The sequence below is a fragment of the Apodemus sylvaticus genome, chromosome 18, assembly GCF_947179515.1.
Source record: "Apodemus sylvaticus chromosome 18, mApoSyl1.1, whole genome shotgun sequence".
Taxonomy (NCBI): domain Eukaryota; kingdom Metazoa; phylum Chordata; class Mammalia; order Rodentia; family Muridae; genus Apodemus; species Apodemus sylvaticus.
This window is the reverse complement of record NC_067489.1, coordinates 32,704,474-32,711,468: the sequence shown is the minus strand read 5'-3', so window position 1 is coordinate 32,711,468 and position 6,995 is coordinate 32,704,474.

Here is a 6,995-nt window from a genome sequence, read left to right as displayed (position 1 = left end):
GCACCACAAACATAATGAACTAGTAGGAATGGATTAAAATGGCAAAAACACTTTAACAATTTAGCTAGGGCTAGTTTTATTGAGTGAGTGAGTGAGTGAGTGAGTGAGTGAGTTTGTTTGAGACAACTATACTTTCAGGGAATCTGATGCCTTTTTTTCTGGCCTCTGAGAGCATTGTATGCTTGTGTTGAATATGAATATATTCGGGCAAAACACCAATACACAGAAAAAAATTAAAGGTCATCAAGATTCACTATAAAAGGCTTGGAAGAAATATATTTTGAAAGTGTAACATATATCATAGGTAAACAAGATTATTAGAGAAGTAAAAGACACAGGCTAATGAGAGAGCTTATCTCAAAAAAAAGAAAGAAAGAAAAAAGAAAAAAGAAAAGAAAAAAGTGGATGGCTTTCTAGGAATAACACTTGATTTCCATGTACATGCACACATGCAATTAATATGTGCCATGCACGGACACATAAATATACACAACATTTAACAAAGAAAAGATGCACATTTATCACTGTGATTTTTTATCTTATAAAAGTCCAGACCCAACATAAATATAGGAACTATAAACAAAATATATTATATATGTAAAAAATTCACCAATAAAATATTTGCAAATTAACCTAAAAGTTAATTAACAGCATCCCACAATCAAGCAACTTTTCTTTTAGGAGTTTGTGGACAGTTCAAAAGTGGAGAATTTATTAGGTAAGCCTGTAGAGGCAACCTTTGTGATAGCTCTCAGTGGGCGTAGTTACACTGATCAGAATTTGTTAACAAATACTAATGCCTGACAATTTTGATAAACGTGCACTGTCATCTCCAAGGGAAAGACACCATGAGTTGGCCTCGTCTTTCCTAACAGAAAATTCTTCTGTGATTCCTCTGTAGTTGCTATCCGGGGGGGACACCTGCTCTCTTAGAGAATGGGGCTAGGATTTCTCAACCCTGTCCTGATTTGGATGTGTTTGGCATCAAAAATGGATCTTTCTGAAATATGCTCATAGTGTATGACTTTTTACAGGGCAGCTACCTTTCTTTGGAGGAGACCTGCCTTACTTTACCTGAGTACCATAGTTTTAGCCTGAAGAATTATGAAGCCGCCCGAGTCCACACACTTCCCTTCATATTCTCCACTTTTTCTTGCCAGTGAAGCTGGTCTTTCAATCAGAACTGGTTCTAAGCTGCAGGCAACATGTAGATAAGTTATAATAATAATAATAAATAAATTAGTGTTCCAGAACCCAAAGATGATTTCCTTGATGGGTAAAGAGTACATAGAAGACCCCATGGCGCTGGGCGGTGGTGATGCATGCCTGTAATTCCAGCACTCTGGGAGGCACAGGCAGGCAGATTTCTGAGTTCGAGGCCAGCCTGGTCTACAGAGTGACTTCCAGGACAGTCAGGGCTATACAGAGAAACCCTGTCTGGAAAAAAAAAAATCCAAAAAACAAAAAAAACCCAAAAAACCAACCAACCAAACAAACAAAAAGAAGACCCCCATGGCAAGGATGATACTATTATCATCAAACAACAGTCAGGTGAGGGAGAATACTTATCCTTTATAGAGTTACACGACCTACACATGTGCAACCTGCTATCCTGCATGACCGCTTTGTACCGCCCTGTATCTATTCCATATAAAGAGACCTCTTTGCTTGTTTTACAATAAGCTAAGCACACTCCCACCACAGGGCTCTTCTGTGTACGTACGCTTCCATGACTTGTTTTCTATATTTCCATCTCTGTTCAAACATCCCTTTGTTTCTTTTGTTTGTTTGGTTGGTTGGTTGTCTTTGTTTGTTTATTTGTTTGTTTTGGATTTGGTTTCTCTGTATAGCCCTGGCTGTCCTGGAACTCACTCTGTAGACCAGGCTGGCCTCAAACTCAGAAATCCACCTGCCTCTGCCTCCCAAGTGCTGGGATTACAGGCGTGCACCATCATTGCCCGGCCCATCCCCTTGTTTCTTAAGCTCTCCTTCACCACTTTGTAAACTCAGCAGCCTTACTTCCAACCCCAACTCCACATAAGTTTTCCTTTTCACCTTTCTGAAGATCACTCACTCTCACATTCCACATTTGTATTATACTGTTTAAGGTCTTCTTTGTTCTTCCCCCCACCCACACACACACACACAACAATGAGCGCTCCATCAAAGCGAGGACTTGGACTTTGTCGTGATTCTGTCTCAGCCTGTCCCCAAACAGTGCCTGCCATACAGGGCGAACTAAATAAATAGCCATGGAACGCATCCACAAGTGGTTAAGGCAAAGAAAGAGACATGTGAGATGTTTGTCTGACTCCAGCTCCAGCCTGTGAAACAGGAGTAATTTATCAGCAGAGTGTGGCCATGTCAGCTTTGTCTCACAGTCTCGATAACACATCAATTCATTTCCAGGCAACATCAACAGAACCCAGACCGAGAAAACCACTGAACTGAGAATGATGGACTGCTCCCAGATGTTTAATGCTCATATTTGCTTGGCAACTTGATAATTTATTTGCCCTTCCTTTTACTCTTGCAGAACAAAAGTTTTCAGGGAAGAACTATTGTAATGTGAGTGTGTCAGTTTTGAACATCCTTTCCAATTACCTTGACAGTTTTGGAAGACAGAAAACAGTTGCTAGATTTTGGTCACAGAGCACTGGGAGTTCTTCTGACTTGGAACTGAAAGACTGAGGTAATCAATCACAAACCACTGAGGAACCCTTTGAGGCCTTCTATGCTATGCTGAAAAGGATGCAGCAATGCAGGATGCTTGAGACTTGCCCAAGATGCTGGACTCCAGTAGTGTGGACCGTAAACCCATGTACATCAAAACCTAAGAGGGTTTATTTTTCAACTCTTGTCAACACCGAGACTTGTATAAAACATTAGTCAGTTTAGTAAAGTGAAACTGGTGACTTATATGTTAGAATTACATTATCAATTATCATTATGAATTTAATTCATTACTTTGATTTCTTGGCTCCCCATATATGTTTACTGATTGTTCTTTCCTATATAAATGTCTAACATTCACTTTTGCTGATATACCTATCATATTCATCTATACCTATCATATTGATTTTTTAACTCTTGAATCAACATGGCTTTTTTTGTATGTAAGGATTTTTATTATGTTGTAGATGGTCATGTGCCCTTCACTTTGGCTTCTGGTTGGGTTTTGATACTTTAAAGAATGGATAAATAATCTTGACTTTGTATATGTATATGTGCATATGTACAATGTATATGTGTATACACACATATATATACAAGTACACATATATGCATATATACACATACACACATGTTTGTGTGTGTGTGTGTATGTGTAGGTTTCCATTTTGATGTGTTTGTGTATTTTTCTTTGTGTCCCTGTTAATGGTACATTAATGTGCATGTGCTTGACATGTGTTCTAGTTTTAATCAAAGTTCAGACACACACAGGGGTAGAAAATAAACAGTAGAACTAACCACAGAGGGAAGTTTTGAAACCCCCATACACAAGATCACAAGAAGTGACTGAGTATCATCTTTAATTTTTGAGTGGGAGCATAGACCAGCTCCTCCTGGGGCTTCTTCTGGCTTCAGATGCTGTCAGATCATGTGGGGAAGGCTGGGGGAGGCAAAAAGTCTCACCAGTGTTGGTTCTACCTTTGGTTTCAGTTTACCACTTCAGTCAAGTCATGTGACTGCCTCATTTGTGGATCCTGCCTCACTGCTATTTCCTGACCGTAGCAAGCAAGGTAGCCGTTCCTGTGTTTACATTCTTTGCTGGTGACCTGTTGTGTTCATGTCAGATGACTGACATTTACTCTGGTTTTCCTTTCTTTGAATCATTGTCTCGCAGGACTTGGTGTTCCATAGAGCTCTCTGATGTAGGTCACTGTGTCACTACTTAGCTTAGCAGGAGCCCTGGACACCATCCTCCTCTGGTTTCAAAGCTTGAGTCATGGCTGTTCAGCTGCCTGCTGAGAGTCAGGGAATTGGGCTCTGGATCTGCTCCACTCCACAGCTGTTTCCCCTTCAGGCCCAGAGGCGAGCAGGGTGTGTCCCTTTCCTCATTGCTTCACCACGTGCCACATGTCACGCTCCGGTCCTGCTTTTTCTAGTCCGGCTTAGAAATTTAGAAATTAAGTCTTGTTTGATGAAAAGATAAACACGAACAGACAAGTCCCTAAGTAAATAGAATCTCTTCACTAGAACTTTGAGGGAATTTGGAGGCCTGAGGTCAGAAGATGGTCACCATTAGATGGATGAGTGACAGCATTTTTCTCATTCTTTCTCTTCTGAAATCTACCCCAAACATTTCTCATTTAGACTAAGTGGATGTTATGTTTTGATATAATTAATATTATGACTATTAATACGAAGATTAATATTTATGAATACAAAGACCTAGATTAAGTCATTTGGCTTTATACAGGTATCCAATAGCACCATTGTCTTTGGCCTGAGCTCTCAGAAAACACTTTATTGCCTGTCTAACATGCACCTACTTGGACTTGAATATTCTAGAAATATCTGCTTCATAACCCTAAAAGGTGTGTCCAATAGCCCATTCATTAGATGGCCAACCCCAGGAACGACAGGAAAGAGGAGCATATGATGTCTCTGACCACGATGTCCCAGATCCCTTGTCCTGGACTGAGTCTTGCAGAAACAGTGTCACCAGAATGGGGACCAAAGAAAGGATAGAACATAGTACAGGCTTCTTTATAGTGAGCTGCACTATTTTCCTATGCTGAGTACCCTCAAGGGGTGTGTGCCCCTAGGGGAAAGGAAACAACAGATCAGATAAAGGCACAATCATAAGCAATTACAGCTGAGTCTGCCGGCTGACTATCCCTCCTCATTCACCCTAAATTAAGAACACAGAGAGTTGACTGATATATAGAATGTGGTACACATGTGATGGCTAAAACTTGATGAGTTTTCCCATTAAAATCAAATGCCAAACGTGAGCCAAAGTTATGACTTTAAAAACTGATTGCCTAAGAGCTTGGGGACGTGGCTCATTGGGGCACTTTGCCTGGCTTGCCTTGGACATTCAAGGCCATGCATTCGATCTTTAGCACATTAGAAAAAGTAAAGGTAAACCAGTTGTCATATTCCACATTATTCATGATTCTGATGGTCCAAGAGAACCTCTTTCTGTGTTATTATTTTAGTTTATCTTATTGAACAACCAAGATACGTAATGAAAAGAGGGGGTTCCAAGAGATGGTTTGGAATCAGCTTTCTCCAACTTCTCAAGGCCATACTTTCCTCTCCACCCTCAAGCCCCCTTTGTTTTTCAAGACAGGGTTTCTCCAAGTAGCCCTGGCTGCCTTGGAATTAGCTGTGTAGACCAGGCTGGCCTCGAACTCAAGTTTCCACCTGCCCCTGCCTCTCGAGTCCTGGGATTAAGTTTGTGCACCACCATCAATTTCCAGTTCTCAATAACTAACTCTTAAATCCTGTGAGCTGTTCAACACACACAGCAGAGCCCTTGGTCTCTTTGCAAAGACAAGAAAGGTAATGCAAGGTTTGGAAAGAAAATCTTCACTCAGGCTTTGTGTATATATGTGCTTGACATTGACCTGGGCTCGAGGAAGAAAATGGATCTCTCATTCAAGGGACATTCTCTAAAAGATTTCTGGATGATAAAGAGGCCATCCTGACCACTTCTGGGACAGCAGATCAACGCCCAGGGAATTGTGACACCTCCTTCTGAAGCCTTTGGGAACCTTGCCTATGCTACCCAAGGGAAAAAGTAGTGCATTCACTTCACTGTTCTGAGAGGTTCCTGTAGGATGTGCTCCACAGCCAAAGCCATGTAGTAAAGTGGGTACATGCTGGCTCTCTGGTGAGGCACGGATCAGGATGGATAAGTAGGAATGTCTGCAAGAATCAGGGAAGGCTCACAAAGTGCTATTAATGCTTTGCTAGGCCCAACATGGGTAAGGGACAGAGTAGAAGGAGAAGATTGACATCTGCCTCCCATTTATCCTGGGGGTACCAGTGTTTGCCTGGTAGGTCAAAGGCACCTGTCTCAGGGGTACCAGATGCCTGGGCCTCACAACGGGTGTTAGGGCTTGACTTATGTTTTTATCCCCCGATTTCATATGTTGAGCCTCTAACTCCTGTGAGTTTGATTTTGAAGGTATAAATAATTAAGCTAAAGTACGATTATGCCGAACTAGGATGGGTCCTTGTTCAATATGACTGATAAACAGGGGGACCTTGGACATTGACTCCCACAGAGAAAGGAGAACTTACAAAAGCTGGAGTTAGGCTGCCACAAGTCAGGAAACACAAAAGCTGGGACCCATCCTCACCTCGATCTTAGTCTTTTAGACTTGCAAACATTGAAGTATTTGTTGTTAAAATCGCCTTGCTAGTGGTAACTCAGTACAGCAGCCCTAGTAAAATAATGCAAAGACTCTCGGACAGAGAATGATGAACGTTCGTTTGAAAAAAAGTAAAAACAGCCATCTTGTTCTTTTACTACATGTAAGATTTTGTGGAACTCTGTGTGAGATAGAAAAATATACAACTGTAGAGATCTAGTTCTCTACATGACTACAGTTGTCTGAGTTGTAATAGTCACTTAACTTACTTGGTGTCCCAGGTATACATCCCAAACCTTATAAAGTAATACAAATTGACTGTTAGAACAGTCAAGAGGACCCTTTATTCAGGGTTCTGAAGCCCAAGATATTCTCTTAAGTGGCTCTAGACTCTAGATGTGTTGACAGTTTGGAGAAATACCTAGGCCAGACTTTGTTTAGTTTATCTTCTACTTACTTCTGCCCTGGGGCCCTGGGATCTTCCTATCTGGATTCCCAACATACCTGTGCCAAATTTCTTAATTAACTTCATTCTGTGAGTCTTGGGTCTGCTCACATCTTTCTCTTGTCTCAATACCTTGTGTCTTGGGATCCTGTTCTCATATATCTGATTTCTCTTCCTTTCCCTTCCATTTCTTTTTTCCTTCTTCCTTTCCTTCCTTCCTT